Consider the following 19,759-nt stretch of genomic DNA (forward strand, 5'->3'; position numbering starts at 1 on the left):
CCAAGTTTGGGTAAGCTTTTGGGCAGCTGCTTGAAGGAGGCGGCAGTTGCTGAAACATTCATAAACTCTACTGTGAGCAAACTCTTCCCAGTTGCCTGGCCCACGGTGGAGGTGGATGAGCACAGCCAAGAGCTGCTGTACTAGTCCCAGGCGAGGTGACAGGGAACAGCCTCAGGAGCCTGCTACTCCCCGACACGCTCCTCTGCATTAATTCTCTTCGTTAATTCCTGTAATGAATTTCTGCCTTCAAAAGCCAAAATGAGCAGAGGTCTGCCAGAGCAATGCCAGGGGTGGCAGCTTTTTCTGGTTTTATCTTTTTTTCCTCCTGTAAGGTTCATATGAAGGAGAGTGCTCTTACAGTCTCAAGAAAAATAGCAACAAAACAATGCTAAATACTGACTGTAAAAAACCTACTTATTTGTTGCATGCATGTTGCAGTGGCAATGGGGGTGTCTCATGCAAGCCCCTTGTTATTTTAGCTTTTTTTCTTTGCTACTTACATAAGTTTCAGACTCTTTTTAATATTATTCCCCTATATTTAGAAGTAAGGGCATAATAGTTCAGCTTCTGAACACCTTCAGTCGTTGCATGTCTCACAAGATGGCTGGGACACATGCTGGTACCTCATTTTACGGCCCCATGTTCAATGCAAGCTAGGCTGACCTGTTTGTGAGCATTTCTGTAAATTGTTGTTGTGTTGTTTTCCTTTATAAGCTTTCTCCCGTTTTCCTCCTGAAAAATAACACAGTGGATGGTGGCAGGAGCAGAGTCAGGGAATTCAAAATTAACAGCTGAGCTTGTCCTCAGTTCACCCCTCACATCTCTTGCCACAGCAGCCTGTATTAGCAAAGATGACACTGTGTTAGCTGGAAGAAATACATTTTCTGCTGCATGAAGAATCGGCTAATCGTTGCGTGCCTCGGTTTCCCCATTTAAGAATATGTTCTTTAAATCTTTAAAACTGCCTGTCTCCTCCCAAGCCTGCATCTCTCTCAAACAGGCATGAATTTTGTTATAAAGTCCTCTGTGGCAGTGCTATCGTGAATCCGACGCTGCTTCCTACGGACAGGTGCAAAATGTCTTTCTGTGCATCATTTGGGGAACAGCCTCCGTAACAGGATAGGACTTGAAGTTTTCCATTTTTCAATTATTTTTTTTTTTAATGGGGTATTTTTGCAGACGTTATGACTAAAGGCTTCTATTTTTGAAACCTTAAATCTTGGAATGTGGCTTCATAACAGTACGTAGTGGGATTTGGAAAAAAGTCTGCTAAAATCATATATAAGGGATAGTGGAACAGTTAGGTCATGTTAAAGTTGATAGACTTTCTGCTGCTGGTGTGTGCAATTATTTTTTTTTTTTAATTTTTTTTTTAATACAGAGCTATGAATGTTTTTCTTTTTTACAAAAACAAATAATGGGCCTTCCATTTTAGACAAATGTCCCTTTTTTACAACTGTGGTTTTTTCCCCAGTTAATGGCTTTTTTAGTGGGAGCTGCCCTGTTCTTTCCATCTGATCTCTGTGCCTACACCTCTGAATGTTTCTGTTTCAGAAAGGAGGACAACTCCAGCGCCAGCAGACAAACTTCAAAAGCTGCCATGCAGGAAAGTGTCACAGGTCTGAGGTGTTAGGAATGAGTGGGGGGAAAAAAACCAACCAAGCCCCTTAATTTTTTACTGACATGCAAAGATAACAGAAAAGCTTGCTGCTTGGTTCTTCCAGTCCTTGTCAAGCTAAAATGCTGGAACTGAATAATCCTGTCACCACCTAAAAAGAACTGGAGAGATTTAGGAGCACTCAGTAGTTTTTAAGGAAAATACATTGTTTTACCTATTAAATGCTGCGGTTGTGCTGTCACACTTGGTGACTTACAATGTGACTTTTGGGTGCTGCTTAGCTGCTGGATACAGGTAAGGGCTCTCCATCTCCATATGGCATCATATAGCTGGAGGTTTTCACACCGCAGATCCAAGAGGTACCCAGTAGTTGTGCTCGCCCCCATCCCTAGTGCCCAACTCCACCCATCCTGGTGGAGTTTGAATTAGGCAATGTTTTTCTGTCCAAGCCTCCTACAAGCCTATTGAGAGGAAAGGGGAATGGCTTTTTTTCATGAGCAGCTGAATGCAATGCCCTAGTTACCATCGTTTTTTAAATGGAGTACTTCAGAGGATGTACAAAAGCATCTTTAGCACTTGCAGTGCAAGGAGAATGAAAGGATCTAGATTATGTCAGCACTGCAACAGAGGCTTAAATGAGTGTCATTCTTTTATTGTTAGGAGATGACCCAATTTGGATTGTATTTATGGAGTGGGAGGGGAGAATGGACCTGTTTCAGATGACTTTTGAGCCTTAAACGTACTTACAGGCTTTGTGTAGGGATTGCATTGGCTCCTGCTGGGTAAACAGAGCCCTTTGGAGGGTGTTCCCCATGTACTGGCGCAGTGACGTGTCCTGCCCTTCCTGGCTAGATGTGCGCTGCCAAAATGGGTTGATTCATGCCACGTCTCTCCGTGTGGCGTTGAATTGGATGGGGAAAAAATGACTTGTCAGACAGAACCTGCCCAGCTGATTCTTATTTATTTTACTGCATTTTCTTGCAAGGCTTTTAAAGCCTCCAGTTACTATATAATTTGCAGACAGGCTCCAGCCAAGCAGATCTGTAGCTGAAGGCTGTGACCCTGCCAAGGACTGGTGAAGGTAATAGGTTGTTAAGCCTGCATACAGTGGGATGCTTCTCTTTCTGCTTCCCCCCCCCCCCCCCTGTAAAATGATGGGCAGTCTGTTTTAAGCGCCACCTGTGTCACAGTCTGCTGTCCCCTTCTTTTCTCCTGGCTGGGATGCCAATGAAGAACTTCATTTTCATCTTAAAGGGGTTTGAAAGTTGGGCATTAGGGTCTGTTGCTGCTGTCTGCATCTCCTTCTGGAAGGCTCTTACCTGTCTTTTAAACAATTTTGGTCCTGCTGGCAGGAATACACCATCTGCAGATCCTGTGAAGGATGTAATTGCTCGGGTTATCTTTTTTTTTCTTTTTTCTTTTTTCACTTGCAAGGGTTCCTGTAGTCATTACATCAAGCTCAACCCTGATGATGCGAACTACTTTGAGATGTGTCCAGAGCAGAAGCTCCTGTGGGCTTAAACCTACAAATTTGGGAGGGGGAAAGAAGATGATAAGCAGAGAAAACTCATGGGGAACTGGAGCTCAGAAAAACTCAGCCTTTCTGGCAAACATTCCTTTCTAGTTCAGATGGGCCTTGTGTGAAGACTAGTGGAAATCTGAGTTTCATTTTAAATTCATTAGCAACATTTCCATTCATTTCAGTGGAGCCAGGGTTGTGTCCTCCAGCTAACCAACGCTGTAATCTCATGCCTCTTCCTCTGGATACGCATGTCTGCCTTGCACACCCCAGCCTGCTTTTCCAGGGAGCCCTTTCCAGGTGAAGGGCGGGAGGAAGGCATCCATCTCTTCCCACAGCTGTCCCAGCAAGCCACAGGCTGGTCTGCTCCCGGGGAGCTGCACCCCAGCTCTGGTGGGGTTCAGAAGGGTGGTCACCGGAGCACTTGCTGGAGGAGGAGAGGGCTGCAAGTGCTTGGAGGGACTGCCTGGATTTGCTCCTTTAGAGACACTGACAGCCACAAAGCCTGGCTACATCCAAGGGCAGATGCATCCAAGCCCGGGCTGCGCTGGCACCAGTGGACTTCTGCATTAGGGGAGGTTGTTGCTCTGTAGGAATCGGCATCTGATGCTTTTAGGTTTGCAGAGAACCTGCTGGCTGGAAAAGCTTTCTTGTTTGTGGGCGAAAGTATCAAAGTGATGTTAAATGCAGGTGTTCTGCACAGCTGGAGGCGAGGGTGGGTGGATGGTCTTGTGGGGCAAGGTCCCCGGGGGTCTGCCAGCACACCATGCTCAGGGCAGCCTGCAGCAGTGGTGGAGTTGAGCATATTGGGGCAAAGTGGCATTTCCTCCTTTCCCTGGCTTTCCCCAGGACATGAATGGCAGTTTTTGAAACCTAAAGGCTTCCTACAGAGAGGTCTCTCTGGCATGGGTCTCTCTGGCTCATGAACCTGAGCTCAGGCTTGGATATGTCCCTTTTCTGTCCGTAGGAGCTTTGGGCTGGTTATTGTGTTCAGTTTGGTTTTCTTCATGATTTTTTTTTTAATCAAATTTGTTAATGCTCGTCCAAGTAAAGGATAATGAAAATTGAGTAACTTGCCCTACCTCTTACACAGCCACTGCTGTGTGTGGTTAGTAGTTTAATGAGAAATGAGGCAAGGCAGAGCTCATTTTGCTTTCCAATGACCAAGCTGGCTCTGCAGGAGTTAGGAGTAAGATGGGATAGTAATCGGGTGTGATGTTGTGGCCTTTAGGGCAAGACTACAGGAAATTCATTGTATTCCTTTGAACAGGATGGAGCCTTTCACGTGTTTTTTGGGTTTTTTTTTTTTAAGCTTTAATTCTCTAATCTCGATCCATTATCTAATAGCAAAAAGACTCCCTAAACTTGGAAATGTATTTCATCTGCTTGGAAAGCAAAATACTCCATCTTGGTCTGTCTGGGGAGCTCTAGCTGTGCCCCTGGTGTGGGGCATCTTGCTTAGCAGGTGTTGGGGCTTGCTGTGCCAAGGGCAATGCATTGAATCCCCTTTTAATTTGCATTAGGGCTGGAGGGTTTTTGGTTGCAGTGTTCTGCTGCTGTTGGCTCACCTCCAAGCTATGTTATGGACTGTGTAGTGCTTGCTGACATGGACCTCCCCCAAACTTCCCCTCTGCTGTGTCTCTTGTACCTGAGAAGTTGCTCCAGAGCAGCTTTTCACTGTGTCTTCCCACTCTGTGAAATCTGTCTGTAGGGATGGTCTGTCATTCATCTGTCCTGGCTCCTTGCAGAGCTCACTGGGATTTCAGAAGGAATAAGAAAATATATTTAATGCCAGTGGCTTTACATCAGGAAAACTGATTACTACTTTTTCCTTCATCCTGATAGCTTTTCTCCTAGACTTTTTAGGCATGTGCAGAGTATAATTTAATTTCCTCTTGAATTTAACAGCTTTAAAAGGACTAAAATCAGCAGCTGGTTGGAGTTGTGATTGGGGATGCAGAAATTTTCATGCCCTTCTCTTCTAGAGCAGATAATGTTTCAGGTGCAAAGGAGATTGGAGAGCAATCTGCTGCACTTTTGCAGCCAGGGTCCTGTTTCAAGCCCTCTGGGGTAATGTTCTGGGATACTCTTTTTAATCTCACATGTGACCCTCAGCTTTTAAAGAGCACAGCTGAGTCTGCTTCGTTACCTTGCCAAGTTTGAGTTGCACGTGCTGTGGTCCACAAGCCTGCAGAGTGTCTTTGCTGCTGCTGCACTTCTCCCTGATGCTTTTAACCTGGTTTCAGTGCAACACCCCTGCCTGCTTTTCCCTAAAAACTTCTTGCCCTGTTTTAGCTAAATTTCTATGGTGTAGAAACCCTGCAGAATTAATTTTTCTACTTGGTGGAGAGATGGAGTCCTAAGTTAATGACTCACCCCGAGGGAAGACAGATGGGACTGTGGCAGCCTGTGAAGGGTAGAAACACTATGTCTGGTGGCTCATCACTGGAGATGATGAAGAGGTTGTCACTGTATTGCCACAGGGTGGTAAGACGTAGGGGATGACTCAAAGTTGGGCTGCAGTACTTGCGGTGTCCGCAGCACAGCTCACACCCGCACCCTGCCCTTACATCTGGTGTGGAGGCTGTGGGGTGGTGGAACCACCCGACAACCCACGGCGCAGGTGGGAGAGCCTGCAGATGAGCTACGGCACTGCCATGTGGAGCGGCTGACATCCTGGAGCATCTCTGAAGTGGCTGCACAAGGAAGTCCACGGAGCCTGGCATTGGCTTGCTCATCACCTGCGTGGGCTCCTCGCTGTTGCATGCTGGAGCCCTGGGGGAGCATGAGCTCTTTTCTCTGAGGCTCCTGCAAGACAAAAGGCCGAGTGCTGGAAACCACAACAGCTTCCACTCTAAAAATACCATAAAAGGCTCTGTCCTTAGAAGCTGGGCATGGGAGCAGTTCCCACCCACATTACTGCAGCATGAGTCACTAGGCTATTGCAACTGCTCTCCAAGTGGATGCCCAGCTGAAGATGCAGTGAGGAGCAGAGGGAGGAAGGGGAACCGCTCTTTAGCGCTGTGGAAGTGACGAAGGGTTACAAAGAAGAGGATGACATGCAGGCATACATGAACTCGACTAACTGCCGGATGGTTTTGCTTTCGTTAGTATTTTTTCTTGAGCACTTCCAGCCAAATGCTGCTTGCTGATGATTTGAGCTTAAGATGTTTTCAGCCAAGAGTCTTCTGAATATGCAGAAACACCCCGTTTGCTTTTAGGAAGCACAGTAGTTGCCACATGAATAATATGAAGCTGGAAAACCCCTCTGACATGGAAGTATGTTTTACTTACTCTCTTTAAGCAAAGTTTTTCTCTTCCTATCCTCCCTCCTCGTCTTCATCCTTCTCTCCTCTACCCTGGCGCAGAAATAGACTTCGCTTCCTTGTGACAGATGGTGTAAAAACACATCTCCCTTAAGGTACTTGCTCTCTTACCTGTGCTTTTTATCCAACATGCAGGTATTAGGGAGTAAATTTGGGTTTGTTTTGGTTTCTTTCCTGAGATGCTACCCACCTGCCCTGGCCCCAGTGATGGTACAGTTATTGTTTTCCCTTTTCCTTCCCTTCTGCTTGACGAAGTCTTGGCTATCGGGGTTTACTGGATTAAGTTTGTCAGTGGGAAATTCTATAAAAAGCTTCCTTTATTTAGACACCAACCCAGTAATGACATCATGTGGGCACGTCTTCCAAGTTCCTCCGGGCTGAGCGGATGGAGGGAGGTGGTGGCTGTGAAGCTGAGCCTTGCCTCTTTCTTAATGCATCTCCGTGGTCCTGCTCAGTGGCTGTCCTTCAAAATAACCCCAATCCTCCTCCGGGGAGGTCCCGTGGCAGACTGGTGTGTCTCCTTTAGCCAACTTTTTAACAGTATAACATAGCTGTGGTTGTCTTCCTGCTCATCGCTTTCAGGTTAGTCCTCAAAGTGCTTTTTGGTGGGTATTCACCCTGACTTCTCAGGGAAGCAGGAGGCTTGCACACTCAGTATCTTCAATGCTGCTAAATTTTGCATCAGGCCAGTTTCAGATGACTTTGACAGGGGAGCAGGTGGACTAAAGGTATGAGGGAGCAGGGGAAATGGGCCCTTAGGAGATGTGCTGCTTGTTTTATGGTGGAGGGAAGGGGGCACCTGGGAGGGACAGCAGGGCAAGAGTTGGCCACCAAATTAATGGACTGACAAAGTTATATTTGTGTGTGTGATTTCTCCAGAAAAAAAGTATTGTTTTGAGCATTTCTGAATGGGGGAAAGGTATATATTTGTTAAGGGTTAGAAAGTAAAGAGTGTGACCTGGGCAAGGTTTTGGGACCTTCTGGAGAAATTATTCCTGGATTTAATTTACATCTTTGGAGGAAAAAGCATGCTGTGGTATGCTAACCTTCCCCTTGTACGTGTTTGGTTTGCTAAAATGTTAGCACAGGTGTTCCCTTACCCGCCTGCAGTAATTCCTGGGTATTTTTCTACGTGGTCAATAAAGCAGAGCTTATTTAAGAAATGAAGTGGTACAGAACTGTTTGCTGGGGGGCATTTAATTGACTCCATTTAGTCTGCTCATCCTACTTTTGTAAGAAAGCCATCAGATTGCTGTACATCATGGCTATTTTGCTGTCCACTAGACGTCGATTACACCCTTTAGGGCTGGGAGGATTTTGGGCAGCATGCTGAGTAACCAAATTGGTCTGTCCATAACGCAGATTTTTCCAGTCCTGCCTAGGATTTGGGTCAGGCGAGAGGTGGTTTCCAGCCCTGTGTCAATGCTTCCTCTGCGCTGCTGCTCCGCTTGTTGACGTTATCTCCTTCCCACATTCTCCACCTCGATACTCTGAAGTATTAAAAAATAAAAATAAATCCATATTGCACAAACGCTCTGCAACTCTGTATGGCTGGCCAAAATATTTTGGTCTCTTTAGAAAGTTATTTTGCGAAGTTAGGTGGTGCTAGAAGAAAATAGTTTTGCAGGTACCAGATTCAGACAGTATCTTACCATCAGATGGCACAGAAAAGAGATCTTTGAGGCAGCAGTCGAGGTCTTTTCCCAAGGTCTCTTGTGTTCCTGGGCAAGAAAATCCAGTGTTCAAAATACCACCTTAATTAAAAAACAAACATACATGTTTTTAACATTGGGAAGTGATATCTGATAATGCTTTCTCTAAAGAAGGGGTGTGGGGATCAGGTATTTTTAGCTGCAGCTATTCTCAAGTTGTTGTTCTTTTATGACCTTCTCTTAATAATACATTTCTCTAATGCTTTCTTTAAAGTTTTTGTAGTTCCAGAAACTTTTTCAGCCAAAGGCATGTTGCTGGGGGGAGGAGAAGAGGGAGGAGCAGCCCACAGGCAGGAGAAATATTGAAATCTGTTTTGTGGTGGATTTTGGTGCCTAAGAGCGTGTGATGTTAGAGTTGGGTGCATCTTATGAGGGACCTTTCCCAGGTCAGAGGAGTGGCTTGCACTTCAGTTTTTCCCCTGGCTGCAGCAGCTGTAAGATTGCTAGTTCTTAAAAGCACTTGAGAATGGGATCAAAAAACTGAATTTGGACAAGTTTAAAAGGTTGGAAGAGGAAAGCTTGGACAGAGGAATGACATACTGATGGAGATGCTGTAGTGCAGGAATCTCATGGGAGGGCAGGCATAAGTAATGGCAAGTTAAATTTCAGGTCTTTGTGTAGTGGTTTGGGCTGTGGCTGTCTGGAGACACTTGGGACTTACCTGTGAATGTCTCTGAGATGGTAAGAAAGCCAACAAATTCCAGTGTACAACCTGAAGGTCATCTTCATCAGTCCATAGGCTGCTGGACTTGCCTGATGTCTACGGACTGAAAAGCCAGCACAGATCTTTGGGATCAGGTGAGCTGGTCCTGGGCTTTTGCAAACATCAAAGTGGCCATGAAAAAGCTTCTCAAAGAGCGGTGCTATAAAAAGCAGGAGGAGAAGAAGGGCTTTCAGGTTGGGTTGCTGATGCTATCTGTCTCTTGGTAGTTACCAGCAGAGATGGTCGGGCTTTCCAAAGTGAACTGCACAGTTAGGTGTTTCTCTGCACTTGCCTCTGATGACATCGGGTGAGGAAAGCAATTAAGCTGCATGTAAATAATAAACGCATGCCGTGTGAACATGGGCAGGAAGAAGGACAGGCAAGAGGTGGTCCGTGCTGCATTGGCGGCATGCCGCTGCATTGCAGTGGGCATCGGGGACGGTGATGCTGGTGGTGGGGCTGGGAAGGTTTCTAGCTTGGGCTGAGCCTGGGGAAGGGACAAGGGAGGTGTTTAAGTGGTTGTTTACTTCTTTATATAGATATTTTTTTCTCAATACCCAAATCGGTGATGAGGAGTTTCTGCTAATTGCCAATAAATGAAATGAAGGAAACATTCCCTAAGCCGAGAGTATTTTGCTTGCCAGCAAGCCCTTTCATGCTGTGGTGCCTTTTTAATGACCACAAGCACCATCAGAAATGACAGCCCAGCCTAATGAAGGTGTTGACACCACACGCGGTCACTGGTCCAGCCTTGGGTCAGTAAAAAAAAAAAAAAGTCACTGCTCCCCGAAGCACTGAGCCCACATCCTGCAGCTGCCAGCGGTGAGGAGCAGGGCTACAGGGGTATGGGGAGGCTTGCAAGCCCTGTGCTGCTCCGGGGCTGGGCAGGACTTGCCATGGTAAAGAGGATTTTGCTTGGAAGAGGTTATGGATCATTTAACACCAGAAACTTGGCAAAGTAGTCTTTGTTTTTTTCCGGTGTTCTTGGACCAAGAATTTACTTATTTTGAAGCTCATATTTTCAAAATCTGTTCAGTCTTAGGTAGAGCCTCATGCCAAAGTGATTGCCAGAGTTAAGACCTGAGCTTTCCTCTTCTGGATGAGACCTCCTGTGAGCTTTCACCAGTAGATAATGCAGGGCTGGCGCTGAGCTCCTGCAGGAGCATGTTGTCTGCGACTCCACGTTTTCCCTTGCATTGGTTTCGGGGTATGGAGTAGCTGTCTGGGTAATGCTTTCATTGCAGGGAGCCACCATATGGGTCTAAAAGGTGTTTAGGCTAGGCAACAGCCATCATGGGCAGATTTTAGTTAGGAGTTTGCAAAGTGTCAGCTTGGGTTGCAGTAGTTGAGTATTTCGTATCCTGAATAATACTTGGACTTTTGTTGCCCTTCTTGGTTTTAGGACCTGACACTTGATACTCTGGTTGCTTAAAAAAATTAAAATAAAAATAAGAAGTGACCAAGCATGTACATGCATTCAGTGCTTTTTTGGGACCTGTAAGCTTAGCACCGCGTTTCCACATGACACCTGCGTTTATTTCAGTGTCGCTTGTTGGCAGGACCACCATGGGCTTAGTGCCTGGCGCAAGAGTGATTCCTTTGGTTGCTGAATAAAAGAGCAGCAGCAAGAGTGGAAGTTTCATCTGGGTGGTTTTGGGGTGAAATGTGGTGATAAGGGATCTGGCAGGAAGGAAGTGCAGTGCATGGTGAGAAGAGAGAAACAGCAGATACTCAGAGTATGATAGAGCAGATACTCAGAGCGGGCAGAGTATCTTCTGGAGATGATCTGCAGCTAGAAAACAGGGACAGCGACTTGAAGCCAGGTCCGCGCTGCAGAGTTGGTCCCATCTCTGCAGGCCAGGCAGCTGGAGCATCATCTCCTGACGGAGGAGGTGCTGGAGCGTGTGGTCCCCAGCAAGGGGGGGACCCCAGGGATGGGAAAGGCAGGACCGGGCTGTGCCTGTGTTTGGGCTGGATTTGCCAGGGGAGCTCAGAAGGGTCTCTGTCCCAAATCACCCCTTGCTGCTTTTTGTTGGGAGCGAGCCTGTTATTCTACTGAAAACCCTTCCGAAACGAGGAGGGGAGAAACAATCTGGGAAAGCAAATATTTTCTGATAATGGTGAGCAACAGTACAAGCTTTTGTTTTCTGTCAATGGAAGGAAGTGGGAGAAACACGTAATAGGTTTAGCACAGTGCAGGAATTACTGCTGCAAAAGAGATTTAGTGCTTGCCCTCCTGTAGTGGGTCCTAGGAGAGGGTCTGGTGGGGAGATATCCATAAGGAGAGGATAGGCTGCTCGGAGCAGGTGGGAAAGGCACCGCTTTTGTTTTGCTGCAGCTGTGCATCTGTCTGAAGCAGGTGCTAAAGGAGGGTCTGCGACCAGTGGACCAGTGAGCCGAGACAGGAATCCAGGTCCAGGCTTAGAGGGGAAATGGGAACTGGGAAGACGAACTCCTTGGTTTGTACTCAGCCAGGACAACACTGAAGCAACTGTGCTTTAAATTAAAGGCTCCTCTCTATTATAAAGATGATGATAAAGAGTGAACCAGCTCTCATCTCTGCTCTCTGGAAAGGAGCCTTCCTGCTGAAGGACTTGACGTTTTGTAAAAAACAGAATGCAGAAGACTCCTGTGCAATTGCTATTCTATTTTGAAGTCTTATCCAAAGGCCTGCAGGCATGTTCTAACTTGAGCATGCATCTTATGCTTTATGTTGGCCCCACTCTTTAGGGAAAAAAAAAAGGATTTCTTCATGCCTTTCGTATCAAAACACCCTCCACTGCCCTCAGATGCTTATTTATTGACAACTTCCCTTTTCCAAGCCTTCTTGCACAGGGCCAAGCCCAGCTGCACTTTGGTAGGATGCATTCAGCCCTCCCAGGTTTTGATCTTGGAACAGGAAGATTCCCACTTCCCAGGCTGCGGAGGAAATAGTCACCCTGCTTGCAAATGTCTTTTGTAGCAGTTAACTGAAATTTTGTGTTTATAAATGAACTGTTTTAAGTGAAGGTGTTTTAAGTGAACTGTCTAGTTGTTGCTTTGTTGGGTGAATGTTAAAGCATTTTTAAGACAAATGCGTCTTTCAAGATGAATTTTTTTTTTTTTTTAAGATGAGCATGTCTTCAGCTAAGTAAGACTGCATCTTGAAACACAGGTGATACTCGAGTTGTGTTTGTTTCCTGGGGATAACAGCACCTGCTGCTGCTGCTTTTATGGGCAGCCTTGCATGGGTCTCTGTCGTACCAAATGCTTGTCTTGAGAACCTGTAGCAGTGATGTAATCTACTTAAACTTCTCCCTCTGCTTTTTATCTCATCTGATATGGGGGTTTGTAATTTTTTTATTTCTTCCATGCATACTGTCACTTTCCCCATGCAAGCTCCAGCCTTCACTGGAAGAACCTTTCTCAAATGTTTTCATTAGTGGACTTGAGCCTGCTGTGGTCCCCTTTGACTTGCTTCTATCCCACTTCCGTTGCTGTCCATTATTCACATCAGAAATGCTGGGGACATGGAAAACAGTAATTGTAGGTAATAGATGTACTTCAGTTTTGAGCATTGGTTTTTCTGAAGTGCCTTGTGTTGCTTTCTCAAGCATATTTGATTGAAGGTGCTGCCTGAATGCCTCCGAAAAAACTAGAAATGGAAAGATGACGTCCTGTTTGATGTCTGCCCACGTCACCTGGCTGACTCAGTTTTACATCCCCAAGGGCACTGGGCTCCATGTTGGCACCTGTGGGTGCAGGTCAACAGCAAGACCTGCTCGGGGCTCTCCATGTACCACGTGGAGCTGGACTCCACACATGGGGTTCATTGTGCCACACCTCCACCTTTGAGTCCCTCGTGGGGTAAAATGAGGGATGACCCAAATGATGTACTCGAGCATAGCGTTCTCCCCCCAGAAACCAAGCTGAATCTGTGCCTCTTCCTGATGCTGTGATCATCACAGGAGATTTCCAAACCAGAGGTGGGGGAGATGCTGAGTCAGCAAACCTGAATTTCTGATTGACTCACGTTTGAGGTGGCCTAGGGATGCTGGGGGCATATGTCATTACGTGGTGGTACATGCCATGAAGTGTGGCAGTGCTCTGCCATCTCCCAGATGGAGGGGTGCGTGCCAGGGGCTCACCCTCACTGCTGTGGGTCAGGGGAAAGTGCTGCCATTTTGATAAAGCCCCTGAGATGGCAGCGTGGTGACATGAGCAGTCCTTGCCGAGCTCTTTGGAGGCTGGCGTTTAGCTAATTAGGGAATACCCCAAGTGCTGAGGGTGGGCTTGCAAGGAAAAAAGTGTTGTTGGGGGCTTTGGGTGAACGTAGGGCTGGTGAAGGAGGGGGGGGAAACTCATTTTATCCCCCAAGCAGATATGCAACAGTGCCAGCTGTTAACACCCACTGCACTGGGGACCAGCGTGGCTTTGTTCCGGGACTGGGGACTCCCGCTGCAGTGATGGGGAGATGGGCTCTGCACTTGCACAGGGTTGTGGCTGGCGGCGTGGGCTCAGACCGCAGTTTTGGGACCACTGGTTTGGCTGCTGTTGATGGCCCAGAGCTGCTACTGATTGCCGTTGGTCACTGCCCAGCATGGCACCTCACCAGCTGCCCGCTACCAGCACTAGGGCTTTGCCAGTGGCCGGGAGAGTCTCATCCTCTCCCACACTTAGCTCTTACCAGCATCCAGCACCAACCTGCCCGGCTGTGTTTCCACTGCTCCCCTGAGCATCTTTTCATTGCACTTATATCTAAAGTATGGAAACTGTTATTGCAGTAATACAGCTTACTCCAAAATATCAGTGCCATTTCATTTTCCCTGCTGGGTAAGTTGCATGTCTCAATGGATCCATTTTTAGTGTCAGGTTTAGTTTTACGTTGACCATGAAAGTGGTAACAGCCAAATACATTGTGAATTGTAGGATGTATTTTGGAGCCCTGACCAAATGACACAGATGTTGATTTCAACTATTAAAAAAACCCAAAACCCCAGAATCCTTGAGTTATTTTTACATTGACTCATAAGCGGGCGAGCTGCTTTTAACAGGGTGTCATTGAATCATAGAATGGTGTGGGTGGGAAGAGACCTTAAAGATCATCTTGTTCCAACCCCCCTGCCATGGGCAGGGACACCTTCCACTAGACCAAGCTGCTCGAACCCCATCTAGCCTGGCCTTGAACACTTCCAGGGAGGGGGCTGCCAGGCGAGCCGTGTCCTACATGACCATTGCTGTTTCGTAAGCTGAAATATTACATCTGCCTTAAGTCTTCACCTCCAGTTGGATTTTATAAACATATTTTCCATGAAGGGAAGAGGGGGGGACTTCTTGTGTGAACAATTTCCTCAAAGGGTACACAACCATTAAATTTTCTTGTTTATATAAAAAGTTGCTTTTGCACACAAAAAATAGCAAAAATTCCTGCGGCTGTTCAGTTGGGGTAATTTTAGGAGTTATCAACAAGCAAAAAGGAAGGGAAAGGTTATGTTGTAATTAAAAAAAGATTGCTTTCATATTCCTTAAAAAATTTGTGTATCCTAACGCTGTCTTGCGTATGGTTCAGGGCTGTAAAAGAGCTTTGGGAGACATTTTCTCAGCACTTCCCAGTGTCGGATCAAATACTTCTTGTTCCCCTGAAGTTTTCTGTTATCAAACATGCCTGTGTGGGGCTTTGGTAGAAGAAAAGAAGTTAACAACAGCTCGCCCATTAGAGTCCAGAGATGCTGTTTGAAGGTAATGCAAGTCCAAGGTACTGCCAGCAAAGCAGTCAGGGAGTGTCCTCTGCAGAGGCTGCCAAATACAAATAATTTACTGCATGGGGTTCTGTGTTTGGAGGCGGTTTGAGCTGATTAAACTTATTGCAGCAGTTGAAGGAATGAGCATGGTACTCGGAGAACCTCATTTAAAATACATATTTTCCTAGGGGATGGCCATTAGTCTCGGTCAGGGTCAGGCTAATGGCTCAAGCTGCCTCCCCTCCTAAAAATGGGGTGCAGCCAGGGGCTCTGGCAAGTGGTGCAAGACTCCACATGGTCAGCGTAGGTCTCACTTTAACTGAACTTATATGTCTGTACCTTATAAATCATTCGCCTTGATGATTATTTTGGGCGAGTTTTTCACGGACAAGCTGCATCTTGTTGTTAGTGGATTTTTAACTTCCTACCCGCTTATTTCATCGGCTGTCCCAGTGACTTTATGTGATAGTACATTTGTTATTTCCTTATTTGTGTTTCTAAAAAGATGCCGCCCCTCTGTGCCAAGGAGAGCAAGGACTGCTGGCAGCACGATAGCTTCTTTTTGCATCCCTGTTCCTTTGGTTTTGGCTAGCGACCATTGCTAGCTCTGCAGTGCCCAGGGTGACATCTTAGGTATCAGCCAGGACGCGTGTCTTCACCCCGCTGCTTCGGGCACGCGTTAGGTGTGGGTGGCCTCTAGCTGGCTGTGGCCGCTGAGCCGAAAAGCAGGAAAAGTTTTAAACAGCAAAAGGAGATGCAATAAGAGCTTTTAGTTTGCCCAAAATTGCCATGTGTAGCTGGAGGCAAGAATGACCATGGGGATTGTAAAAGGGAGGAGTAGCGTGTCCTGTGGTGTTGCTACATGGACCAAAAAGAATAAAATAATAATATTTTGAGAGGAATGCATGTCCAAGTGGTTAATGACCATCGTTGTAGCTTCCTTTAGTTTATGGTTAAGGAAACGTAAACTGCTCTTCCAGTCTTAAGCAAACAGAAGAAGCTGGTTCCTAAGCTCCATGTTTATATAGTTCCTTTCCAGGTCAGTGCATCACCTGAAAAAAGGGGAAGGGGATTTGCCCCTCTTCTCCCCCCCCCCCCAGCTTTTCTGGCCTTTTTATAGACACTGGAATGGAGGAAGGAGGAATGCAGAGAGAAAATTAATCTTGAATTCCCAAAGCAGCACGTGGACTTTTGCATTCTTCAGTTTGCTGCTTCTCTTTTTTAAATGAGAAATCATTTAAATAATGGTGCTTTAGAAAAAAAACCCAAAACGATTTGTGCACCTTGGGGTTTTTTGTGCCAGTTTTTGTTTGGGGTTGTTGTTTTTTTTTATGCTATTGTTGTCTGGAGAAGATGAGTTTCTGTCAAAAAGAGTTTAAAAAAAAATGTTTGGATGCTCTTTTATTTCCCGTGAGGTCTAAAAATAGAAGCTGATGAAGAATTGCTGGTAGACTCGCTGTTCTTCTCAGAGGGTTTAGCTTATGTCTAAAGCTGTGTCTTCTGACATTGCAACAGCTGAGCTTTGCAGAAGCACCAAGGCTGAGCTTACTGAGGAGAGCAAATGTCTTTATCAGCCCTCTTGCTTCTCTCCTCCTGTCTCCATCCTTGGGCAGGAGAGCCCAAGGCACAGTGCAAAAAAATGTGTGTGAAAATGAGAGTGAGAGGTAAGTGCTGGGAGCACAGGAAGTATGGTAGCGAGAGGGTTGAGGTTTTATTTACTGGCAGCGCTGGTGTGCATGCTGGTAGTATTGAGGGGGGTGGATAGCATGTAAATGCAGCATTACATGGTTTTTTTAGTTATTGCTATAACTAAAAGACTTGGCCAATGTATTTAGGTTTCATGGTGTTGCCATAGTCTAGTGGCAAAGTATTATCATCGTTGTGACCACAGCTTGCTATTGTACTTTAAAAGCTTGGGGCAAATTGGGAAAACAGAGGGAAATGTGTGTAATCTGCATTATAATACGTGTAAGCCACATTTTAATCTACTCAGTGATAATGTATATATAATGTAATCTGTGTTAGAGGTTGGTTGATGATAGAGGTGGCCACCTCAGAAAGGGTGTGAAGTCTTCTGCACTTTGGGGTCTTTGAGTCATTGTGTCTGGGTGCTTGGGGGGGGGGGGGCGGTGTGACAGCAGGGAAATTGGGCACAGGACAGCCCAGGAACGTGGGGAAAAGTCCATTCACAGGTGCTTGTGAGGGGGATTGGAGGAGAAGTGGTGTTATTAAAGTGGCTGTTCATGACGAAAGCAAGCTGTGCTTCCTCTCCCGGGCACTGGTGCACACTTCCCCCTCCCGGTGCTTGCTGGTTTCCAACAAAAGCATCGTGCTTTGGGGTGATGTCTTGATTTCACACTTGTGAAACCAGTGCGTTGCTTTTCTGGGTTGCTTAAGGTGAGAATGAAAAACTTGTTTTAAAAAAAATGATAGCTGTATGTTGAGCTCTGGTGTCCTTCGAACGGCATTAGCTGTTTGGATGTATCGGGTCAGAACTGCAGGTGCCAGGAGGTGACTTAGGTGGTACCACCAGTGCCAGCTCTTCGGCTGTGCGAGCTGGTGATGGTGTGCTACTGGTCTTAACCTGACCGAAGTCCCATATGCTGCATCTCCCTTTCCCCCCAGCTTGTTCCTGGAGGAGTGGCCTGGATCCCCCATTGCATCCCTTCTTGGTGGCAACATGATCTTAGATCGGCTGAAGTTGGGTGTCGCGCTGTGCCTTTGGCTTGGGCAGGGGGCATGTTCTGCCTGCTGAGTTGCCGGTAGCATGTGTGTCTGCTGGTACAAAGGTGCGATGGACTCTGAGATCTACATGGGAAGCCCCTCCATCCCCTGGCACTCAACCAGGCCAGAAAATGGGCTAAAACACAGCCCCTGCCGCAAATCAGGTGCTGGGTTATGTCTGAGCTGAGCACCCCTGGAGAAACCCCCGCGACAAGATGAAGTTGTGCAGCTGAAGGCATGCAGGCTGGCATGTATGGTCGGATAGTTGTAAAACTCCTGCCCAGTCCCAAACAAAATCCCTATAACAAGTCCTCTGTGTTAGCGCAAGTCCGTGCTGGGCTGGGCTTATACTGTGAGCTGGGTGGGGAGGAAACTCATTCTGAAAAACCCACCGAATCAACAAAGTCGGAGCACAACCCACCCCGAGGGTTTTCTTGCAGCACAGACAAGCGTAGTTTACTTTCTGCTGTTGGGTGCCCTCCGGTTACAGTCTGTTCCTTCCCCACCAGTCTGAGGGCTTGCTGCCCGCTCCAATGGGACCTGCCTTGCCTCTGCATGCAAAGACGCCCTGCGCTGGTAAAGGATGGTGCCACCATCATGCCGGAACTGCAAAACTTACCAACTTCTTATTTCCTTCACAGTGAGCCCAGGGGAAGAGAGACCCCACGTGGAGATTACCTCCCACCTTGCCTTTTCTCCCAGCCCCTCGCAGTGAGCTCTCAGGTGCTGGAGGAGCGGAGGAGAGAGCTGCCGCACTGAGCTGGGGCAGTGCGGGTGAAGTGAAAGGGTATTTGACTGGTGGGCTGCAGCAGCTGGGGGTCCTTGCCACCCCACAGCGGAGACAACGAACTCCTGCCAGGTAGATGCCCGCAGGAGAGAGGACAACTCCAGCTGAACTGATGCATCTCGGCACCTGATACCAGGCTCAGGTAAGGACATGTTGTTTGGAGCCAGGTTGAATTTCCACGCTCCCTTCACCGACCTCACAGACCAGCTCTGGAGCAGGTGGGAATCGCCCCAAGAGCCGTCATGTGCTGTGGGTATACGTGCTAATAAATCAGCAGGATCTCACCTGTGATGATGCTGGATGCTCTGGCTTGTTAGGTTGTTGCTGGTGGCGTCAAAGCAAGTTGCAGTGGAGGTTCTCACTTGAGTGTTCCCAGTGCCTCTACTAAGGGGGGTGGCGTGTTTTTATCCAGCGCATTTTCAGATACGATGCAAGTTTAGTGGGACAGGAGCGCGTCTGAATTTTCGTAACACATCTGTGGCTCATATAAAGTGATCTATGGGCAGTCATTTTCAAAGACACTGAGATACTTAAAACACAAACCTCCTTGCAATTCAGCTGGCTTACGGGTCCTCACGCTCCTGAAAAAAAAAGAAAAGGCTTGCTTGTGCGCTCTTGAGTTTTTGTTGTAGTCAAGGAAATAAACATGCAAACAGGATCTCCTGTATCTTGGTTCATCCTGCTTGATAGTAATTTTATTCCTGAAGTCATAATTCACTTTGCGAGTGCAAGTTTGATTTCCTTTCCGGTATCAGGGTTGTAAGCGAGTGCCGGATTTGGGCTAAGATCGGTGATGTGCAGCCCGGTGACGTGTTTTTGTGAAGCTGGTGCCTGGCCAGGGTGTTTGAGTCTGGGTTGGCTAACGAGGAAAGAGCTGCGGATGGGGATCAGCAGAAGTCCTCGATGCAAGCGCCTTGAGCGTGTTGCCCATTTGGGGATTGAAATTTGGGTTCCTAGTAAAAACTACTGCGGCGGCTGCGGTGCCAGAGGTGGGGACGCTGGCCGGCCTTGCACCGAGACCTCGGGAGCAGCTCGACTTTGGTGTGGGGAGCCGGCTGTCCTGAAGCAGAAGCTCTGCCCGCAGCTGGCGGCGCGTGGCCCTCGCTTCCCTTCCTCCTGCGGCTCGTCGCCGGCCTGCAGCAGCGCGCAGCTCCTCACGGACGCCTTAGGAGGCTTTGGGGTCTCCTGGGGCTGTGGCAGTGCCATCGAAGCAGACCCAGGGCCGTGCTTGTTTTGGCTGTGCTTGGTAGGTCCGTACAGTGGTGTAACCCCGCGGCTTTGCTTTTGAAAGGCTTTAAGCGCGTGGGAGAAGAGCTTCTGACGACAGCTCCCCTCAGCTCACTGCAGCCGACTGTGCCCCCCGAATTATACCAGGCAACCAGGACAGGGCCTTTGCTGTGAGCCGATAGCCTGCACGGTTTGAAGCATCTCGAGGCGCCTGTTCCATGCACTGAATAAAACCCTGATAGGGTTTATTCGGCTTTTCGCAGCTTGCTTCAGCCGCTTTGCAAGCAGACTGTTGCACCGCTTCTCGTGGCCGGGTTTATTCCAGGGCGTGCAAGTGCATGAGCCGCTGTTACAACTACCAGCAGCTTTACAAGTGAGAGCAATGCTTTGCTGGGAAGTGATGCAGACTGCACGTGTGCCTTG

At 47.4% G+C, this 19,759-nt stretch overlaps 1 protein-coding gene across 8 annotated transcripts in view; it reads left to right on the forward strand.

Moving 5' to 3' along the window:
* Positions 1 to 19,759, forward strand: part of LOC126047233 (USP6 N-terminal-like protein) — an 87,875-nt gene that overhangs the window by 30,441 nt on the left and 37,675 nt on the right. For 5 of the 8 annotated variants that reach the window (XM_049820588.1, XM_049820586.1, XM_049820593.1 and 2 more), the window contains one exon: positions 17,964 to 18,251. The exons of 1 other annotated variant lie outside the window; for it this stretch is intronic. The gene's annotated coding sequence lies outside the window, so the exon portion shown is untranslated. Of the gene's footprint in view, positions 1 to 6,146; positions 6,417 to 6,445; positions 7,046 to 17,963; positions 18,252 to 19,759 lie in introns of those variants that run through there. 2 more of the 8 variants (XM_049820587.1, XM_049820589.1) reach the window with 2 other exon arrangements.

The sequence above is a fragment of the Accipiter gentilis genome, chromosome 17, assembly GCF_929443795.1.
Source record: "Accipiter gentilis chromosome 17, bAccGen1.1, whole genome shotgun sequence".
Classification (NCBI taxonomy): Eukaryota; Metazoa; Chordata; class Aves; order Accipitriformes; family Accipitridae; genus Astur; species Astur gentilis.